The sequence below is a fragment of the Etheostoma spectabile genome, unplaced genomic scaffold (assembly GCF_008692095.1).
Source record: "Etheostoma spectabile isolate EspeVRDwgs_2016 unplaced genomic scaffold, UIUC_Espe_1.0 scaffold00001730, whole genome shotgun sequence".
In the NCBI taxonomy this organism is placed as follows: Eukaryota; Metazoa; Chordata; class Actinopteri; order Perciformes; family Percidae; genus Etheostoma; species Etheostoma spectabile.
The window spans coordinates 14648-30834 of record NW_022602797.1 but is presented as its reverse complement, the minus strand read 5'-3'; the positions used below and the strand labels follow the sequence as shown (position 1 = coordinate 30834).

The window sequence follows — 16187 nt, the reverse complement described above, 5'->3', positions numbered from 1 at the left end:
GACCACCACCTCTTTGCTGTCCGATGCGACCTCCCCCGGACGGTCTCAGTTGTCACGGTCCAGTAATTTTTAAAGGATACAACAGCTGCTACTTGGCCCCCCCGTCCAAGCATTTTGGTTTTCCCCAAGTGGTCAAGCTCTCTGCCAACCTGCAATGTTCCCATGCTGTCCACATTTAGCTGCGTTTAAGATCTGAGTTTTCCTTATGGAGAGCACATTTTGTTTTTTACAAGTCAAAGGCTTAACCACAGCAAAGCCACCAAAAATAATTCAACTCATAGCGTTCCTCTCCACGGAAGTCTTTAGTACAAGCGAAAGGCTGTGCTTTATGAAGAAAAACCAGAGTAAGTGCAGCCCCCCGGCGAGAGCACCGCAATGCCCAGTCTTCCCAGTCCCCCACCCTCGCGGTGATTCTCACTTGGTTTCCGCTTTCCAAATCCAAGGCCTGGCCTATTGCCACACTGTCACAGGGCCAATATTTTTGTCCTTGCTGTTTTTTTTTTTTTCCGCCATCATTAGTGCCAATCTTGCTACAATTTTGTATGGCTTTAGCTGCCAATTATTATGACCAACGTTTTGATACCAGGAACCCAACGAGGTCATTCAGGTTTTGCGACAACTTCTGACGGTAAATCTGCCAGCCATGTCTTCCGGTCCATTGAAGTTTGAGCAACGCAGCTCCACGTGCTCGTCAATTGTTTTTCCACAAGACAGAAGATGGGTGCACCGTTCCCTAGCGACGCTGCATACCGGTCGATGCGTGGAGTGACTGGAGCAAGCCCCTTTTTCAACTCCATTGCTAAAAACCATTTATATGTTTTCCCCTGATAGAGACGACAGAAGTTAAACTGATAAGAACAGATACACACTTGATCTTAGCCAAAGGCCGAGAAGCGATGACCACCACCTCTTTGCTGTCCGATGCGACCTCCCCGGACGGTTCTCAGTTGTCACGGTCCAGTAATTTTAAAAGGACATAACAGCTGCTACTTGGCACCCCCGTCCAAGCAATTTTGGTTTTCCCAAGTGGTCAAGCTTCTGCCAACCTGCAATGTTCCCATGCTGTCACATTTTAGCTGCGTTTAAGAATCTGAGTTTCCTTATGGAGAGCGCATTTGTTTTTTACAAGTACAAAAGGCTTAACCAAACAGCAAAGCCCACCAAAAATAATTTCAACTCATAGGCGTTCCTCTCCACGGAAGTCTTTAGTAAAAGGCGAAAGGCTTGTGCGTTATGAGAGAAACCAGAGTAAGTGCAGCCCACGCTCGAGAGCAGCCGAAATGCCCAGTCTTCCCAGTCCCAACCCTCGCGGTGATTCTCACTTGGTGTGCCGCTTTCCAAATCCAAGGCCTGGCCTATTGCCACACTGTCACAGGGCCAATATTTTGTCCTTGCTGTTTTTTTCCGCCAATAAATAGTGCAAATCTTGCTACACTTTTGTATGGCTTTATCTTGCCAAGTATTATAACAACGTTTTGATACCAGGAACCCAACGAGGTCATTCAGGTTTTGCGACAACTTCTGACGGTAAAATCTGCCAGCCATGTCTCTTCAGGTCCATTGACAGTTTGAGCAACGGGCAGCTCCACGTGCATCGTCAATTGTTTTTCCACAAGACAGAAGATGGGTGCACCGTTCCCAGCGACGCTGCAATACCGGGTCGATGCGTGGAGTGAATGGAGCAAGCCCCTTTTTTCAACTCCCATTGCTAAAAATCCATTTAATATGTTGTCCCCTGATAGAGGACATATCAGATATTAAACTGATAAGAACAGATACTACACTTGATCTTAGCCAAAAGGCCGAGAAGCGATGACCACCACCTCTTTGCTGTCCGATGCGACCTCCCCGGACGGTTCTCAGTTGTCACGGTCCAGTAATTTTAAAAGGACATAACAGCTGCTACTTGGCACCCCCGTCCAAGCAATTTTGGTTTTCCCAAGTGGTCAAGCTTCTGCCAACCTGCAATGTTCCCATGCTGTCACATTTTAGCTGCGTTTAAGAATCTGAGTTTCCTTATGGAGAGCGCATTTGTTTTTTACAAGTACAAAAGGCTTAACCAAACAGCAAAGCCCACCAAAAATAATTTCAACTCATAGGCGTTCCTCTCCACGGAAGTCTTTAGTAAAAGGCGAAAGGCTTGTGCGTTATGAAGAGAAACCAGAGTAAGTGCAGCCCACGCTCGAGAGCAGCCGAAATGCCCAGTCTTCCCAGTCCCAACCCTCGCGGTGATTCTCACTTGGTGTGCCGCTTTCCAAATCCAAGGCACACTGTCACAGGGCCAATATTTTGTCCTTGCTGTTTTTCCGCCAATAAATAGTGCAAATCTTGCTACACTTTTGTATGGCTTTATCTTGCCAAGTATTATAACAACGTTTTGATACCAGGAACCCAACGAGGTCATTCAGGTTTTGCGACAACTTCTGACGGTAAAATCTGCCAGCCATGTCTCTTCAGGTCCATTGACAGTTTGAGCAACGGGCAGCTCCACGTGCATCGTCAATTGTTTTTCCACAAGACAGAAGATGGGTGCACCGTTCCCAGCGACGCTGCAATACCGGGTCGATGCGTGGAGTGAATGGAGCAAGCCCCTTTTTCAACTCCCATTGCTAAAAATCCATTTAATATGTTGTCCCCTGATAGAGGACATATCAGAAATTAAACTGATAAGAACAGATACTACACTTGATCTTAGCCAAAAGGCCGAGAAGCGATGACCACCACCTCTTTGCTGTCCGATGCGACCTCCCCGGACGGTTCTCAGTTGTCACGGTCCAGTAATTTTAAAAGGACATAACAGCTGCTACTTGGCACCCCCGTCCAAGCAATTTTGGTTTTCCCAAGTGGTCAAGCTTCTGCCAACCTGCAATGTTCCCATGCTGTCACATTTTAGCTGCGTTTAAGAATCTGAGTTTCCTTATGGAGAGCGCATTTGTTTTTTACAAGTACAAAAGGCTTAACCAAACAGCAAAGCCCACCAAAAATAATTTCAACTCATAGGCGTTCCTCTCCACGGAAGTCTTTAGTAAAAGGCGAAAGGCTTGTGCGTTATGAAGAGAAACCAGAGTAAGTGCAGCCCACGCTCGAGAGCAGCCGAAATGCCCAGTCTTCCCAGTCCCAACCCTCGCGGTGATTCTCACTTGGTGTGCCGCTTTCCAAATCCAAGGCCTGGCCTATTGCCACACTGTCACAGGGCCAATATTTTGTCCTTGCTGTTTTTCCGCCAATAAATAGTGCAAATCTTGCTACACTTTTGTATGGCTTTATCTTGCCAAGTATTATAACAACGTTTTGATACCAGGAACCCAACGAGGTCATTCAGGTTTTGCGACAACTTCTGACGGTAAAATCTGCCAGCCATGTCTCTTCAGGTCCATTGACAGTTTGAGCAACGGGCAGCTCCACGTGCATCGTCAATTGTTTTTCCACAAGACAGAAGATGGGTGCACCGTTCCCAGCGACGCTGCAATACCGGGTCGATGCGTGGAGTGAATGGAGCAAGCCCCTTTTTCAACTCCCATTGCTAAAAATCCATTTAATATGTTGTCCCCTGATAGAGGACATATCAGATATTAAACTGATAAGAACAGATACTACACTTGATCTTAGCCAAAAGGCCGAGAAGCGATGACCACCACCTCTTTGCTGTCCGATGCGACCTCCCCGGACGGTTCTCAGTTGTCACGGTCCAGTAATTTTAAAAGGACATAACAGCTGCTACTTGGCACCCCCGTCCAAGCAATTTTGGTTTTCCCAAGTGGTCAAGCTTCTGCCAACCTGCAATGTTCCCATGCTGTCACATTTTAGCTGCGTTTAAGAATCTGAGTTTCCTTATGGAGAGCGCATTTGTTTTTTACAAGTACAAAAGGCTTAACCAAACAGCAAAGCCCACCAAAAATAATTTCAACTCATAGGCGTTCCTCTCCACGGAAGTCTTTAGTAAAAGGCGAAAGGCTTGTGCGTTATGAAGAGAAACCAGAGTAAGTGCAGCCCACGCTCGAGAGCAGCCGAAATGCCCAGTCTTCCCAGTCCCAACCCTCGCGGTGATTCTCACTTGGTGTGCCGCTTTCCAAATCCAAGGCCTGGCCTATTGCCACACTGTCACAGGGCCAATATTTTGTCCTTGCTGTTTTTCCGCCAATAAATAGTGCAAATCTTGCTACACTTTTGTATGGCTTTATCTTGCCAAGTATTATAACAACGTTTTGATACCAGGAACCCAACGAGGTCATTCAGGTTTTGCGACAACTTCTGACGGTAAAATCTGCCAGCCATGTCTCTTCAGGTCCATTGACAGTTTGAGCAACGGGCAGCTCCACGTGCATCGTCAATTGTTTTTCCACAAGACAGAAGATGGGTGCACCGTTCCCAGCGACGCTGCAATACCGGGTCGATGCGTGGAGTGAATGGAGCAAGCCCCTTTTTCAACTCCCATTGCTAAAAATCCATTTAATATGTTGTCCCCTGATAGAGGACATATCAGATATTAAACTGATAAGAACAGATACTACACTTGATCTTAGCCAAAAGGCCGAGAAGCGATGACCACCACCTCTTTGCTGTCCGATGCGACCTCCCCGGACGGTTCTCAGTTGTCACGGTCCAGTAATTTTAAAAGGACATAACAGCTGCTACTTGGCACCCCCGTCCAAGCAATTTTGGTTTTCCCAAGTGGTCAAGCTTCTGCCAACCTGCAATGTTCCCATGCTGTCACATTTTAGCTGCGTTTAAGAATCTGAGTTTCCTTATGGAGAGCGCATTTGTTTTTTACAAGTACAAAAGGCTTAACCAAACAGCAAAGCCCACCAAAAATAATTTCAACTCATAGGCGTTCCTCTCCACGGAAGTCTTTAGTAAAAGGCGAAAGGCTTGTGCGTTATGAAGAGAAACCAGAGTAAGTGCAGCCCACGCTCGAGAGCAGCCGAAATGCCCAGTCTTCCCAGTCCCAACCCTCGCGGTGATTCTCACTTGGTGTGCCGCTTTCCAAATCCAAGGCCTGGCCTATTGCCACACTGTCACAGGGCCAATATTTTGTCCTTGCTGTTTTTCCGCCAATAAATAGTGCAAATCTTGCTACACTTTTGTATGGCTTTATCTTGCCAAGTATTATAACAACGTTTTGATACCAGGAACCCAACGAGGTCATTCAGGTTTTGCGACAACTTCTGACGGTAAAATCTGCCAGCCATGTCTCTTCAGGTCCATTGACAGTTTGAGCAACGGGCAGCTCCACGTGCATCGTCAATTGTTTTTCCACAAGACAGAAGATGGGTGCACCGTTCCCAGCGACGCTGCAATACCGGGTCGATGCGTGGAGTGAATGGAGCAAGCCCCTTTTTCAACTCCCATTGCTAAAAATCCATTTAATATGTTGTCCCCTGATAGAGGACATATCAGATATTAAACTGATAAGAACAGATACTACACTTGATCTTAGCCAAAAGGCCGAGAAGCGATGACCACCACCTCTTTGCTGTCCGATGCGACCTCCCCGGACGGTTCTCAGTTGTCACGGTCCAGTAATTTTAAAAGGACATAACAGCTGCTACTTGGCACCCCCGTCCAAGCAATTTTGGTTTTCCCAAGTGGTCAAGCTTCTGCCAACCTGCAATGTTCCCATGCTGTCACATTTTAGCTGCGTTTAAGAATCTGAGTTTCCTTATGGAGAGCGCATTTGTTTTTTACAAGTACAAAAGGCTTAACCAAACAGCAAAGCCCACCAAAAATAATTTCAACTCATAGGCGTTCCTCTCCACGGAAGTCTTTAGTAAAAGGCGAAAGGCTTGTGCGTTATGAAGAGAAACCAGAGTAAGTGCAGCCCACGCTCGAGAGCAGCCGAAATGCCCAGTCTTCCCAGTCCCAACCCTCGCGGTGATTCTCACTTGGTGTGCCGCTTTCCAAATCCAAGGCCTGGCCTATTGCCACACTGTCACAGGGCCAATATTTTGTCCTTGCTGTTTTTCCGCCAATAAATAGTGCAAATCTTGCTACACTTTTGTATGGCTTTATCTTGCCAAGTATTATAACAACGTTTTGATACCAGGAACCCAACGAGGTCATTCAGGTTTTGCGACAACTTCTGACGGTAAAATCTGCCAGCCATGTCTCTTCAGGTCCATTGACAGTTTGAGCAACGGGCAGCTCCACGTGCATCGTCAATTGTTTTTCCACAAGACAGAAGATGGGTGCACCGTTCCCAGCGACGCTGCAATACCGGGTCGATGCGTGGAGTGAATGGAGCAAGCCCCTTTTTCAACTCCCATTGCTAAAAATCCATTTAATATGTTGTCCCCTGATAGAGGACATATCAGATATTAAACTGATAAGAACAGATACTACACTTGATCTTAGCCAAAAGGCCGAGAAGCGATGACCACCACCTCTTTGCTGTCCGATGCGACCTCCCCGGACGGTTCTCAGTTGTCACGGTCCAGTAATTTTAAAAGGACATAACAGCTGCTACTTGGCACCCCCGTCCAAGCAATTTTGGTTTTCCCAAGTGGTCAAGCTTCTGCCAACCTGCAATGTTCCCATGCTGTCACATTTTAGCTGCGTTTAAGAATCTGAGTTTCCTTATGGAGAGCGCATTTGTTTTTTACAAGTACAAAAGGCTTAACCAAACAGCAAAGCCCACCAAAAATAATTTCAACTCATAGGCGTTCCTCTCCACGGAAGTCTTTAGTAAAAGGCGAAAGGCTTGTGCGTTATGAAGAGAAACCAGAGTAAGTGCAGCCCACGCTCGAGAGCAGCCGAAATGCCCAGTCTTCCCAGTCCCAACCCTCGCGGTGATTCTCACTTGGTGTGCCGCTTTCCAAATCCAAGGCCTGGCCTATTGCCACACTGTCACAGGGCCAATATTTTGTCCTTGCTGTTTTTCCGCCAATAAATAGTGCAAATCTTGCTACACTTTTGTATGGCTTTATCTTGCCAAGTATTATAACAACGTTTTGATACCAGGAACCCAACGAGGTCATTCAGGTTTTGCGACAACTTCTGACGGTAAAATCTGCCAGCCATGTCTCTTCAGGTCCATTGACAGTTTGAGCAACGGGCAGCTCCACGTGCATCGTCAATTGTTTTTCCACAAGACAGAAGATGGGTGCACCGTTCCCAGCGACGCTGCAATACCGGGTCGATGCGTGGAGTGAATGGAGCAAGCCCCTTTTTCAACTCCCATTGCTAAAAATCCATTTAATATGTTGTCCCCTGATAGAGGACATATCAGATATTAAACTGATAAGAACAGATACTACACTTGATCTTAGCCAAAAGGCCGAGAAGCGATGACCACCACCTCTTTGCTGTCCGATGCGACCTCCCCGGACGGTTCTCAGTTGTCACGGTCCAGTAATTTTAAAAGGACATAACAGCTGCTACTTGGCACCCCCGTCCAAGCAATTTTGGTTTTCCCAAGTGGTCAAGCTTCTGCCAACCTGCAATGTTCCCATGCTGTCACATTTTAGCTGCGTTTAAGAATCTGAGTTTCCTTATGGAGAGCGCATTTGTTTTTTACAAGTACAAAAGGCTTAACCAAACAGCAAAGCCCACCAAAAATAATTTCAACTCATAGGCGTTCCTCTCCACGGAAGTCTTTAGTAAAAGGCGAAAGGCTTGTGCGTTATGAAGAGAAACCAGAGTAAGTGCAGCCCACGCTCGAGAGCAGCCGAAATGCCCAGTCTTCCCAGTCCCAACCCTCGCGGTGATTCTCACTTGGTGTGCCGCTTTCCAAATCCAAGGCCTGGCCTATTGCCACACTGTCACAGGGCCAATATTTTGTCCTTGCTGTTTTTCCGCCAATAAATAGTGCAAATCTTGCTACACTTTTGTATGGCTTTATCTTGCCAAGTATTATAACAACGTTTTGATACCAGGAACCCAACGAGGTCATTCAGGTTTTGCGACAACTTCTGACGGTAAAATCTGCCAGCCATGTCTCTTCAGGTCCATTGACAGTTTGAGCAACGGGCAGCTCCACGTGCATCGTCAATTGTTTTTCCACAAGACAGAAGATGGGTGCACCGTTCCCAGCGACGCTGCAATACCGGGTCGATGCGTGGAGTGAATGGAGCAAGCCCCTTTTTCAACTCCCATTGCTAAAAATCCATTTAATATGTTGTCCCCTGATAGAGGACATATCAGATATTAAACTGATAAGAACAGATACTACACTTGATCTTAGCCAAAAGGCCGAGAAGCGATGACCACCACCTCTTTGCTGTCCGATGCGACCTCCCCGGACGGTTCTCAGTTGTCACGGTCCAGTAATTTTAAAAGGACATAACAGCTGCTACTTGGCACCCCCGTCCAAGCAATTTTGGTTTTCCCAAGTGGTCAAGCTTCTGCCAACCTGCAATGTTCCCATGCTGTCACATTTTAGCTGCGTTTAAGAATCTGAGTTTCCTTATGGAGAGCGCATTTGTTTTTTACAAGTACAAAAGGCTTAACCAAACAGCAAAGCCCACCAAAAATAATTTCAACTCATAGGCGTTCCTCTCCACGGAAGTCTTTAGTAAAAGGCGAAAGGCTTGTGCGTTATGAAGAGAAACCAGAGTAAGTGCAGCCCACGCTCGAGAGCAGCCGAAATGCCCAGTCTTCCCAGTCCCAACCCTCGCGGTGATTCTCACTTGGTGTGCCGCTTTCCAAATCCAAGGCCTGGCCTATTGCCACACTGTCACAGGGCCAATATTTTGTCCTTGCTGTTTTTCCGCCAATAAATAGTGCAAATCTTGCTACACTTTTGTATGGCTTTATCTTGCCAAGTATTATAACAACGTTTTGATACCAGGAACCCAACGAGGTCATTCAGGTTTTGCGACAACTTCTGACGGTAAAATCTGCCAGCCATGTCTCTTCAGGTCCATTGACAGTTTGAGCAACGGGCAGCTCCACGTGCATCGTCAATTGTTTTTCCACAAGACAGAAGATGGGTGCACCGTTCCCAGCGACGCTGCAATACCGGGTCGATGCGTGGAGTGAATGGAGCAAGCCCCTTTTTCAACTCCCATTGCTAAAAATCCATTTAATATGTTGTCCCCTGATAGAGGACATATCAGATATTAAACTGATAAGAACAGATACTACACTTGATCTTAGCCAAAAGGCCGAGAAGCGATGACCACCACCTCTTTGCTGTCCGATGCGACCTCCCCGGACGGTTCTCAGTTGTCACGGTCCAGTAATTTTAAAAGGACATAACAGCTGCTACTTGGCACCCCCGTCCAAGCAATTTTGGTTTTCCCAAGTGGTCAAGCTTCTGCCAACCTGCAATGTTCCCATGCTGTCACATTTTAGCTGCGTTTAAGAATCTGAGTTTCCTTATGGAGAGCGCATTTGTTTTTTACAAGTACAAAAGGCTTAACCAAACAGCAAAGCCCACCAAAAATAATTTCAACTCATAGGCGTTCCTCTCCACGGAAGTCTTTAGTAAAAGGCGAAAGGCTTGTGCGTTATGAAGAGAAACCAGAGTAAGTGCAGCCCACGCTCGAGAGCAGCCGAAATGCCCAGTCTTCCCAGTCCCAACCCTCGCGGTGATTCTCACTTGGTGTGCCGCTTTCCAAATCCAAGGCCTGGCCTATTGCCACACTGTCACAGGGCCAATATTTTGTCCTTGCTGTTTTTCCGCCAATAAATAGTGCAAATCTTGCTACACTTTTGTATGGCTTTATCTTGCCAAGTATTATAACAACGTTTTGATACCAGGAACCCAACGAGGTCATTCAGGTTTTGCGACAACTTCTGACGGTAAAATCTGCCAGCCATGTCTCTTCAGGTCCATTGACAGTTTGAGCAACGGGCAGCTCCACGTGCATCGTCAATTGTTTTTCCACAAGACAGAAGATGGGTGCACCGTTCCCAGCGACGCTGCAATACCGGGTCGATGCGTGGAGTGAATGGAGCAAGCCCCTTTTTCAACTCCCATTGCTAAAAATCCATTTAATATGTTGTCCCCTGATAGAGGACATATCAGATATTAAACTGATAAGAACAGATACTACACTTGATCTTAGCCAAAAGGCCGAGAAGCGATGACCACCACCTCTTTGCTGTCCGATGCGACCTCCCCGGACGGTTCTCAGTTGTCACGGTCCAGTAATTTTAAAAGGACATAACAGCTGCTACTTGGCACCCCCGTCCAAGCAATTTTGGTTTTCCCAAGTGGTCAAGCTTCTGCCAACCTGCAATGTTCCCATGCTGTCACATTTTAGCTGCGTTTAAGAATCTGAGTTTCCTTATGGAGAGCGCATTTGTTTTTTACAAGTACAAAAGGCTTAACCAAACAGCAAAGCCCACCAAAAATAATTTCAACTCATAGGCGTTCCTCTCCACGGAAGTCTTTAGTAAAAGGCGAAAGGCTTGTGCGTTATGAAGAGAAACCAGAGTAAGTGCAGCCCACGCTCGAGAGCAGCCGAAATGCCCAGTCTTCCCAGTCCCAACCCTCGCGGTGATTCTCACTTGGTGTGCCGCTTTCCAAATCCAAGGCCTGGCCTATTGCCACACTGTCACAGGGCCAATATTTTGTCCTTGCTGTTTTTCCGCCAATAAATAGTGCAAATCTTGCTACACTTTTGTATGGCTTTATCTTGCCAAGTATTATAACAACGTTTTGATACCAGGAACCCAACGAGGTCATTCAGGTTTTGCGACAACTTCTGACGGTAAAATCTGCCAGCCATGTCTCTTCAGGTCCATTGACAGTTTGAGCAACGGGCAGCTCCACGTGCATCGTCAATTGTTTTTCCACAAGACAGAAGATGGGTGCACCGTTCCCAGCGACGCTGCAATACCGGGTCGATGCGTGGAGTGAATGGAGCAAGCCCCTTTTTCAACTCCCATTGCTAAAAATCCATTTAATATGTTGTCCCCTGATAGAGGACATATCAGATATTAAACTGATAAGAACAGATACTACACTTGATCTTAGCCAAAAGGCCGAGAAGCGATGACCACCACCTCTTTGCTGTCCGATGCGACCTCCCCGGACGGTTCTCAGTTGTCACGGTCCAGTAATTTTAAAAGGACATAACAGCTGCTACTTGGCACCCCCGTCCAAGCAATTTTGGTTTTCCCAAGTGGTCAAGCTTCTGCCAACCTGCAATGTTCCCATGCTGTCACATTTTAGCTGCGTTTAAGAATCTGAGTTTCCTTATGGAGAGCGCATTTGTTTTTTACAAGTACAAAAGGCTTAACCAAACAGCAAAGCCCACCAAAAATAATTTCAACTCATAGGCGTTCCTCTCCACGGAAGTCTTTAGTAAAAGGCGAAAGGCTTGTGCGTTATGAAGAGAAACCAGAGTAAGTGCAGCCCACGCTCGAGAGCAGCCGAAATGCCCAGTCTTCCCAGTCCCAACCCTCGCGGTGATTCTCACTTGGTGTGCCGCTTTCCAAATCCAAGGCCTGGCCTATTGCCACACTGTCACAGGGCCAATATTTTGTCCTTGCTGTTTTTCCGCCAATAAATAGTGCAAATCTTGCTACACTTTTGTATGGCTTTATCTTGCCAAGTATTATAACAACGTTTTGATACCAGGAACCCAACGAGGTCATTCAGGTTTTGCGACAACTTCTGACGGTAAAATCTGCCAGCCATGTCTCTTCAGGTCCATTGACAGTTTGAGCAACGGGCAGCTCCACGTGCATCGTCAATTGTTTTTCCACAAGACAGAAGATGGGTGCACCGTTCCCAGCGACGCTGCAATACCGGGTCGATGCGTGGAGTGAATGGAGCAAGCCCCTTTTTCAACTCCCATTGCTAAAAATCCATTTAATATGTTGTCCCCTGATAGAGGACATATCAGATATTAAACTGATAAGAACAGATACTACACTTGATCTTAGCCAAAAGGCCGAGAAGCGATGACCACCACCTCTTTGCTGTCCGATGCGACCTCCCCGGACGGTTCTCAGTTGTCACGGTCCAGTAATTTTAAAAGGACATAACAGCTGCTACTTGGCACCCCCGTCCAAGCAATTTTGGTTTTCCCAAGTGGTCAAGCTTCTGCCAACCTGCAATGTTCCCATGCTGTCACATTTTAGCTGCGTTTAAGAATCTGAGTTTCCTTATGGAGAGCGCATTTGTTTTTTACAAGTACAAAAGGCTTAACCAAACAGCAAAGCCCACCAAAAATAATTTCAACTCATAGGCGTTCCTCTCCACGGAAGTCTTTAGTAAAAGGCGAAAGGCTTGTGCGTTATGAAGAGAAACCAGAGTAAGTGCAGCCCACGCTCGAGAGCAGCCGAAATGCCCAGTCTTCCCAGTCCCAACCCTCGCGGTGATTCTCACTTGGTGTGCCGCTTTCCAAATCCAAGGCCTGGCCTATTGCCACACTGTCACAGGGCCAATATTTTGTCCTTGCTGTTTTTCCGCCAATAAATAGTGCAAATCTTGCTACACTTTTGTATGGCTTTATCTTGCCAAGTATTATAACAACGTTTTGATACCAGGAACCCAACGAGGTCATTCAGGTTTTGCGACAACTTCTGACGGTAAAATCTGCCAGCCATGTCTCTTCAGGTCCATTGACAGTTTGAGCAACGGGCAGCTCCACGTGCATCGTCAATTGTTTTTCCACAAGACAGAAGATGGGTGCACCGTTCCCAGCGACGCTGCAATACCGGGTCGATGCGTGGAGTGAATGGAGCAAGCCCCTTTTTCAACTCCCATTGCTAAAAATCCATTTAATATGTTGTCCCCTGATAGAGGACATATCAGATATTAAACTGATAAGAACAGATACTACACTTGATCTTAGCCAAAAGGCCGAGAAGCGATGACCACCACCTCTTTGCTGTCCGATGCGACCTCCCCGGACGGTTCTCAGTTGTCACGGTCCAGTAATTTTAAAAGGACATAACAGCTGCTACTTGGCACCCCCGTCCAAGCAATTTTGGTTTTCCCAAGTGGTCAAGCTTCTGCCAACCTGCAATGTTCCCATGCTGTCACATTTTAGCTGCGTTTAAGAATCTGAGTTTCCTTATGGAGAGCGCATTTGTTTTTTACAAGTACAAAAGGCTTAACCAAACAGCAAAGCCCACCAAAAATAATTTCAACTCATAGGCGTTCCTCTCCACGGAAGTCTTTAGTAAAAGGCGAAAGGCTTGTGCGTTATGAAGAGAAACCAGAGTAAGTGCAGCCCACGCTCGAGAGCAGCCGAAATGCCCAGTCTTCCCAGTCCCAACCCTCGCGGTGATTCTCACTTGGTGTGCCGCTTTCCAAATCCAAGGCCTGGCCTATTGCCACACTGTCACAGGGCCAATATTTTGTCCTTGCTGTTTTTCCGCCAATAAATAGTGCAAATCTTGCTACACTTTTGTATGGCTTTATCTTGCCAAGTATTATAACAACGTTTTGATACCAGGAACCCAACGAGGTCATTCAGGTTTTGCGACAACTTCTGACGGTAAAATCTGCCAGCCATGTCTCTTCAGGTCCATTGACAGTTTGAGCAACGGGCAGCTCCACGTGCATCGTCAATTGTTTTTCCACAAGACAGAAGATGGGTGCACCGTTCCCAGCGACGCTGCAATACCGGGTCGATGCGTGGAGTGAATGGAGCAAGCCCCTTTTTCAACTCCCATTGCTAAAAATCCATTTAATATGTTGTCCCCTGATAGAGGACATATCAGATATTAAACTGATAAGAACAGATACTACACTTGATCTTAGCCAAAAGGCCGAGAAGCGATGACCACCACCTCTTTGCTGTCCGATGCGACCTCCCCGGACGGTTCTCAGTTGTCACGGTCCAGTAATTTTAAAAGGACATAACAGCTGCTACTTGGCACCCCCGTCCAAGCAATTTTGGTTTTCCCAAGTGGTCAAGCTTCTGCCAACCTGCAATGTTCCCATGCTGTCACATTTTAGCTGCGTTTAAGAATCTGAGTTTCCTTATGGAGAGCGCATTTGTTTTTTACAAGTACAAAAGGCTTAACCAAACAGCAAAGCCCACCAAAAATAATTTCAACTCATAGGCGTTCCTCTCCACGGAAGTCTTTAGTAAAAGGCGAAAGGCTTGTGCGTTATGAAGAGAAACCAGAGTAAGTGCAGCCCACGCTCGAGAGCAGCCGAAATGCCCAGTCTTCCCAGTCCCAACCCTCGCGGTGATTCTCACTTGGTGTGCCGCTTTCCAAATCCAAGGCCTGGCCTATTGCCACACTGTCACAGGGCCAATATTTTGTCCTTGCTGTTTTTCCGCCAATAAATAGTGCAAATCTTGCTACACTTTTGTATGGCTTTATCTTGCCAAGTATTATAACAACGTTTTGATACCAGGAACCCAACGAGGTCATTCAGGTTTTGCGACAACTTCTGACGGTAAAATCTGCCAGCCATGTCTCTTCAGGTCCATTGACAGTTTGAGCAACGGGCAGCTCCACGTGCATCGTCAATTGTTTTTCCACAAGACAGAAGATGGGTGCACCGTTCCCAGCGACGCTGCAATACCGGGTCGATGCGTGGAGTGAATGGAGCAAGCCCCTTTTTCAACTCCCATTGCTAAAAATCCATTTAATATGTTGTCCCCTGATAGAGGACATATCAGATATTAAACTGATAAGAACAGATACTACACTTGATCTTAGCCAAAAGGCCGAGAAGCGATGACCACCACCTCTTTGCTGTCCGATGCGACCTCCCCGGACGGTTCTCAGTTGTCACGGTCCAGTAATTTTAAAAGGACATAACAGCTGCTACTTGGCACCCCCGTCCAAGCAATTTTGGTTTTCCCAAGTGGTCAAGCTTCTGCCAACCTGCAATGTTCCCATGCTGTCACATTTTAGCTGCGTTTAAGAATCTGAGTTTCCTTATGGAGAGCGCATTTGTTTTTTACAAGTACAAAAGGCTTAACCAAACAGCAAAGCCCACCAAAAATAATTTCAACTCATAGGCGTTCCTCTCCACGGAAGTCTTTAGTAAAAGGCGAAAGGCTTGTGCGTTATGAAGAGAAACCAGAGTAAGTGCAGCCCACGCTCGAGAGCAGCCGAAATGCCCAGTCTTCCCAGTCCCAACCCTCGCGGTGATTCTCACTTGGTGTGCCGCTTTCCAAATCCAAGGCCTGGCCTATTGCCACACTGTCACAGGGCCAATATTTTGTCCTTGCTGTTTTTCCGCCAATAAATAGTGCAAATCTTGCTACACTTTTGTATGGCTTTATCTTGCCAAGTATTATAACAACGTTTTGATACCAGGAACCCAACGAGGTCATTCAGGTTTTGCGACAACTTCTGACGGTAAAATCTGCCAGCCATGTCTCTTCAGGTCCATTGACAGTTTGAGCAACGGGCAGCTCCACGTGCATCGTCAATTGTTTTTCCACAAGACAGAAGATGGGTGCACCGTTCCCAGCGACGCTGCAATACCGGGTCGATGCGTGGAGTGAATGGAGCAAGCCCCTTTTTCAACTCCCATTGCTAAAAATCCATTTAATATGTTGTCCCCTGATAGAGGACATATCAGATATTAAACTGATAAGAACAGATACTACACTTGATCTTAGCCAAAAGGCCGAGAAGCGATGACCACCACCTCTTTGCTGTCCGATGCGACCTCCCCGGACGGTTCTCAGTTGTCACGGTCCAGTAATTTTAAAAGGACATAACAGCTGCTACTTGGCACCCCCGTCCAAGCAATTTTGGTTTTCCCAAGTGGTCAAGCTTCTGCCAACCTGCAATGTTCCCATGCTGTCACATTTTAGCTGCGTTTAAGAATCTGAGTTTCCTTATGGAGAGCGCATTTGTTTTTTACAAGTACAAAAGGCTTAACCAAACAGCAAAGCCCACCAAAAATAATTTCAACTCATAGGCGTTCCTCTCCACGGAAGTCTTTAGTAAAAGGCGAAAGGCTTGTGCGTTATGAAGAGAAACCAGAGTAAGTGCAGCCCACGCTCGAGAGCAGCCGAAATGCCCAGTCTTCCCAGTCCCAACCCTCGCGGTGATTCTCACTTGGTGTGCCGCTTTCCAAATCCAAGGCCTGGCCTATTGCCACACTGTCACAGGGCCAATATTTTGTCCTTGCTGTTTTTCCGCCAATAAATAGTGCAAATCTTGCTACACTTTTGTATGGCTTTATCTTGCCAAGTATTATAACAACGTTTTGATACCAGGAACCCAACGAGGTCATTCAGGTTTTGCGACAACTTCTGACGGTAAAATCTGCCAGCCATGTCTCTTCAGGTCCATTGACAGTTTGAGCA

At 46.6% G+C, this 16187-nt stretch overlaps 35 non-coding genes across 35 annotated transcripts; all 35 read right to left on the bottom strand.

The window, feature by feature from the left end:
- Positions 1-238: 238 nt before the first annotated feature.
- Positions 239-348, bottom strand: LOC116675277 (U5 spliceosomal RNA). The gene has a single exon (XR_004328371.1). It is a non-coding gene; the product is annotated as a U5 spliceosomal RNA (small nuclear RNA).
- A 368-nt stretch (positions 349-716) lies between these two features.
- LOC116675248 (U2 spliceosomal RNA) lies at positions 717-898 on the bottom strand. The gene has a single exon (XR_004328344.1). It is a non-coding gene; the product is annotated as a U2 spliceosomal RNA (small nuclear RNA).
- A 238-nt stretch (positions 899-1136) lies between these two features.
- Positions 1137-1252, bottom strand: LOC116675276 (U5 spliceosomal RNA). Its single transcript, XR_004328370.1, has one exon. It is a non-coding gene; the product is annotated as a U5 spliceosomal RNA (small nuclear RNA).
- Positions 1253-1622: 370 nt separating this feature from the next.
- On the bottom strand, positions 1623-1814 carry LOC116675241 (U2 spliceosomal RNA). The gene has a single exon (XR_004328337.1). It is a non-coding gene; the product is annotated as a U2 spliceosomal RNA (small nuclear RNA).
- A 238-nt stretch (positions 1815-2052) lies between these two features.
- Positions 2053-2169, bottom strand: LOC116675272 (U5 spliceosomal RNA). Its single transcript, XR_004328366.1, has one exon. It is a non-coding gene; the product is annotated as a U5 spliceosomal RNA (small nuclear RNA).
- A 355-nt stretch (positions 2170-2524) lies between these two features.
- LOC116675242 (U2 spliceosomal RNA) lies at positions 2525-2715 on the bottom strand. Its single transcript, XR_004328338.1, has one exon. It is a non-coding gene; the product is annotated as a U2 spliceosomal RNA (small nuclear RNA).
- Positions 2716-2953: 238 nt separating this feature from the next.
- LOC116675271 (U5 spliceosomal RNA) lies at positions 2954-3070 on the bottom strand. Its single transcript, XR_004328365.1, has one exon. It is a non-coding gene; the product is annotated as a U5 spliceosomal RNA (small nuclear RNA).
- Positions 3071-3438: 368 nt separating this feature from the next.
- On the bottom strand, positions 3439-3629 carry LOC116675239 (U2 spliceosomal RNA). The gene has a single exon (XR_004328335.1). It is a non-coding gene; the product is annotated as a U2 spliceosomal RNA (small nuclear RNA).
- A 238-nt stretch (positions 3630-3867) lies between these two features.
- Positions 3868-3984, bottom strand: LOC116675270 (U5 spliceosomal RNA). The gene has a single exon (XR_004328364.1). It is a non-coding gene; the product is annotated as a U5 spliceosomal RNA (small nuclear RNA).
- A 368-nt stretch (positions 3985-4352) lies between these two features.
- LOC116675238 (U2 spliceosomal RNA) lies at positions 4353-4543 on the bottom strand. Its single transcript, XR_004328334.1, has one exon. It is a non-coding gene; the product is annotated as a U2 spliceosomal RNA (small nuclear RNA).
- A 238-nt stretch (positions 4544-4781) lies between these two features.
- On the bottom strand, positions 4782-4898 carry LOC116675269 (U5 spliceosomal RNA). Its single transcript, XR_004328363.1, has one exon. It is a non-coding gene; the product is annotated as a U5 spliceosomal RNA (small nuclear RNA).
- Positions 4899-5266: 368 nt separating this feature from the next.
- Positions 5267-5457, bottom strand: LOC116675237 (U2 spliceosomal RNA). Its single transcript, XR_004328333.1, has one exon. It is a non-coding gene; the product is annotated as a U2 spliceosomal RNA (small nuclear RNA).
- A 238-nt stretch (positions 5458-5695) lies between these two features.
- Positions 5696-5812, bottom strand: LOC116675268 (U5 spliceosomal RNA). Its single transcript, XR_004328362.1, has one exon. It is a non-coding gene; the product is annotated as a U5 spliceosomal RNA (small nuclear RNA).
- A 368-nt stretch (positions 5813-6180) lies between these two features.
- LOC116675236 (U2 spliceosomal RNA) lies at positions 6181-6371 on the bottom strand. Its single transcript, XR_004328332.1, has one exon. It is a non-coding gene; the product is annotated as a U2 spliceosomal RNA (small nuclear RNA).
- Positions 6372-6609: 238 nt separating this feature from the next.
- On the bottom strand, positions 6610-6726 carry LOC116675267 (U5 spliceosomal RNA). Its single transcript, XR_004328361.1, has one exon. It is a non-coding gene; the product is annotated as a U5 spliceosomal RNA (small nuclear RNA).
- Positions 6727-7094: 368 nt separating this feature from the next.
- Positions 7095-7285, bottom strand: LOC116675235 (U2 spliceosomal RNA). Its single transcript, XR_004328331.1, has one exon. It is a non-coding gene; the product is annotated as a U2 spliceosomal RNA (small nuclear RNA).
- A 238-nt stretch (positions 7286-7523) lies between these two features.
- On the bottom strand, positions 7524-7640 carry LOC116675266 (U5 spliceosomal RNA). The gene has a single exon (XR_004328360.1). It is a non-coding gene; the product is annotated as a U5 spliceosomal RNA (small nuclear RNA).
- A 368-nt stretch (positions 7641-8008) lies between these two features.
- LOC116675234 (U2 spliceosomal RNA) lies at positions 8009-8199 on the bottom strand. The gene has a single exon (XR_004328330.1). It is a non-coding gene; the product is annotated as a U2 spliceosomal RNA (small nuclear RNA).
- A 238-nt stretch (positions 8200-8437) lies between these two features.
- On the bottom strand, positions 8438-8554 carry LOC116675265 (U5 spliceosomal RNA). Its single transcript, XR_004328359.1, has one exon. It is a non-coding gene; the product is annotated as a U5 spliceosomal RNA (small nuclear RNA).
- Positions 8555-8922: 368 nt separating this feature from the next.
- LOC116675233 (U2 spliceosomal RNA) lies at positions 8923-9113 on the bottom strand. The gene has a single exon (XR_004328329.1). It is a non-coding gene; the product is annotated as a U2 spliceosomal RNA (small nuclear RNA).
- Positions 9114-9351: 238 nt separating this feature from the next.
- On the bottom strand, positions 9352-9468 carry LOC116675262 (U5 spliceosomal RNA). Its single transcript, XR_004328357.1, has one exon. It is a non-coding gene; the product is annotated as a U5 spliceosomal RNA (small nuclear RNA).
- A 368-nt stretch (positions 9469-9836) lies between these two features.
- LOC116675232 (U2 spliceosomal RNA) lies at positions 9837-10027 on the bottom strand. Its single transcript, XR_004328328.1, has one exon. It is a non-coding gene; the product is annotated as a U2 spliceosomal RNA (small nuclear RNA).
- Positions 10028-10265: 238 nt separating this feature from the next.
- Positions 10266-10382, bottom strand: LOC116675261 (U5 spliceosomal RNA). Its single transcript, XR_004328356.1, has one exon. It is a non-coding gene; the product is annotated as a U5 spliceosomal RNA (small nuclear RNA).
- A 368-nt stretch (positions 10383-10750) lies between these two features.
- LOC116675231 (U2 spliceosomal RNA) lies at positions 10751-10941 on the bottom strand. Its single transcript, XR_004328327.1, has one exon. It is a non-coding gene; the product is annotated as a U2 spliceosomal RNA (small nuclear RNA).
- A 238-nt stretch (positions 10942-11179) lies between these two features.
- LOC116675260 (U5 spliceosomal RNA) lies at positions 11180-11296 on the bottom strand. Its single transcript, XR_004328355.1, has one exon. It is a non-coding gene; the product is annotated as a U5 spliceosomal RNA (small nuclear RNA).
- A 368-nt stretch (positions 11297-11664) lies between these two features.
- On the bottom strand, positions 11665-11855 carry LOC116675230 (U2 spliceosomal RNA). The gene has a single exon (XR_004328326.1). It is a non-coding gene; the product is annotated as a U2 spliceosomal RNA (small nuclear RNA).
- A 238-nt stretch (positions 11856-12093) lies between these two features.
- On the bottom strand, positions 12094-12210 carry LOC116675259 (U5 spliceosomal RNA). Its single transcript, XR_004328354.1, has one exon. It is a non-coding gene; the product is annotated as a U5 spliceosomal RNA (small nuclear RNA).
- A 368-nt stretch (positions 12211-12578) lies between these two features.
- On the bottom strand, positions 12579-12769 carry LOC116675275 (U2 spliceosomal RNA). The gene has a single exon (XR_004328369.1). It is a non-coding gene; the product is annotated as a U2 spliceosomal RNA (small nuclear RNA).
- A 238-nt stretch (positions 12770-13007) lies between these two features.
- Positions 13008-13124, bottom strand: LOC116675258 (U5 spliceosomal RNA). Its single transcript, XR_004328353.1, has one exon. It is a non-coding gene; the product is annotated as a U5 spliceosomal RNA (small nuclear RNA).
- A 368-nt stretch (positions 13125-13492) lies between these two features.
- LOC116675264 (U2 spliceosomal RNA) lies at positions 13493-13683 on the bottom strand. Its single transcript, XR_004328358.1, has one exon. It is a non-coding gene; the product is annotated as a U2 spliceosomal RNA (small nuclear RNA).
- Positions 13684-13921: 238 nt separating this feature from the next.
- Positions 13922-14038, bottom strand: LOC116675256 (U5 spliceosomal RNA). The gene has a single exon (XR_004328352.1). It is a non-coding gene; the product is annotated as a U5 spliceosomal RNA (small nuclear RNA).
- Positions 14039-14406: 368 nt separating this feature from the next.
- LOC116675251 (U2 spliceosomal RNA) lies at positions 14407-14597 on the bottom strand. The gene has a single exon (XR_004328347.1). It is a non-coding gene; the product is annotated as a U2 spliceosomal RNA (small nuclear RNA).
- Positions 14598-14835: 238 nt separating this feature from the next.
- Positions 14836-14952, bottom strand: LOC116675255 (U5 spliceosomal RNA). The gene has a single exon (XR_004328351.1). It is a non-coding gene; the product is annotated as a U5 spliceosomal RNA (small nuclear RNA).
- A 368-nt stretch (positions 14953-15320) lies between these two features.
- LOC116675240 (U2 spliceosomal RNA) lies at positions 15321-15511 on the bottom strand. Its single transcript, XR_004328336.1, has one exon. It is a non-coding gene; the product is annotated as a U2 spliceosomal RNA (small nuclear RNA).
- Positions 15512-15749: 238 nt separating this feature from the next.
- LOC116675254 (U5 spliceosomal RNA) lies at positions 15750-15866 on the bottom strand. Its single transcript, XR_004328350.1, has one exon. It is a non-coding gene; the product is annotated as a U5 spliceosomal RNA (small nuclear RNA).
- Between the last annotated feature and the right edge of the window lie 321 nt (positions 15867-16187).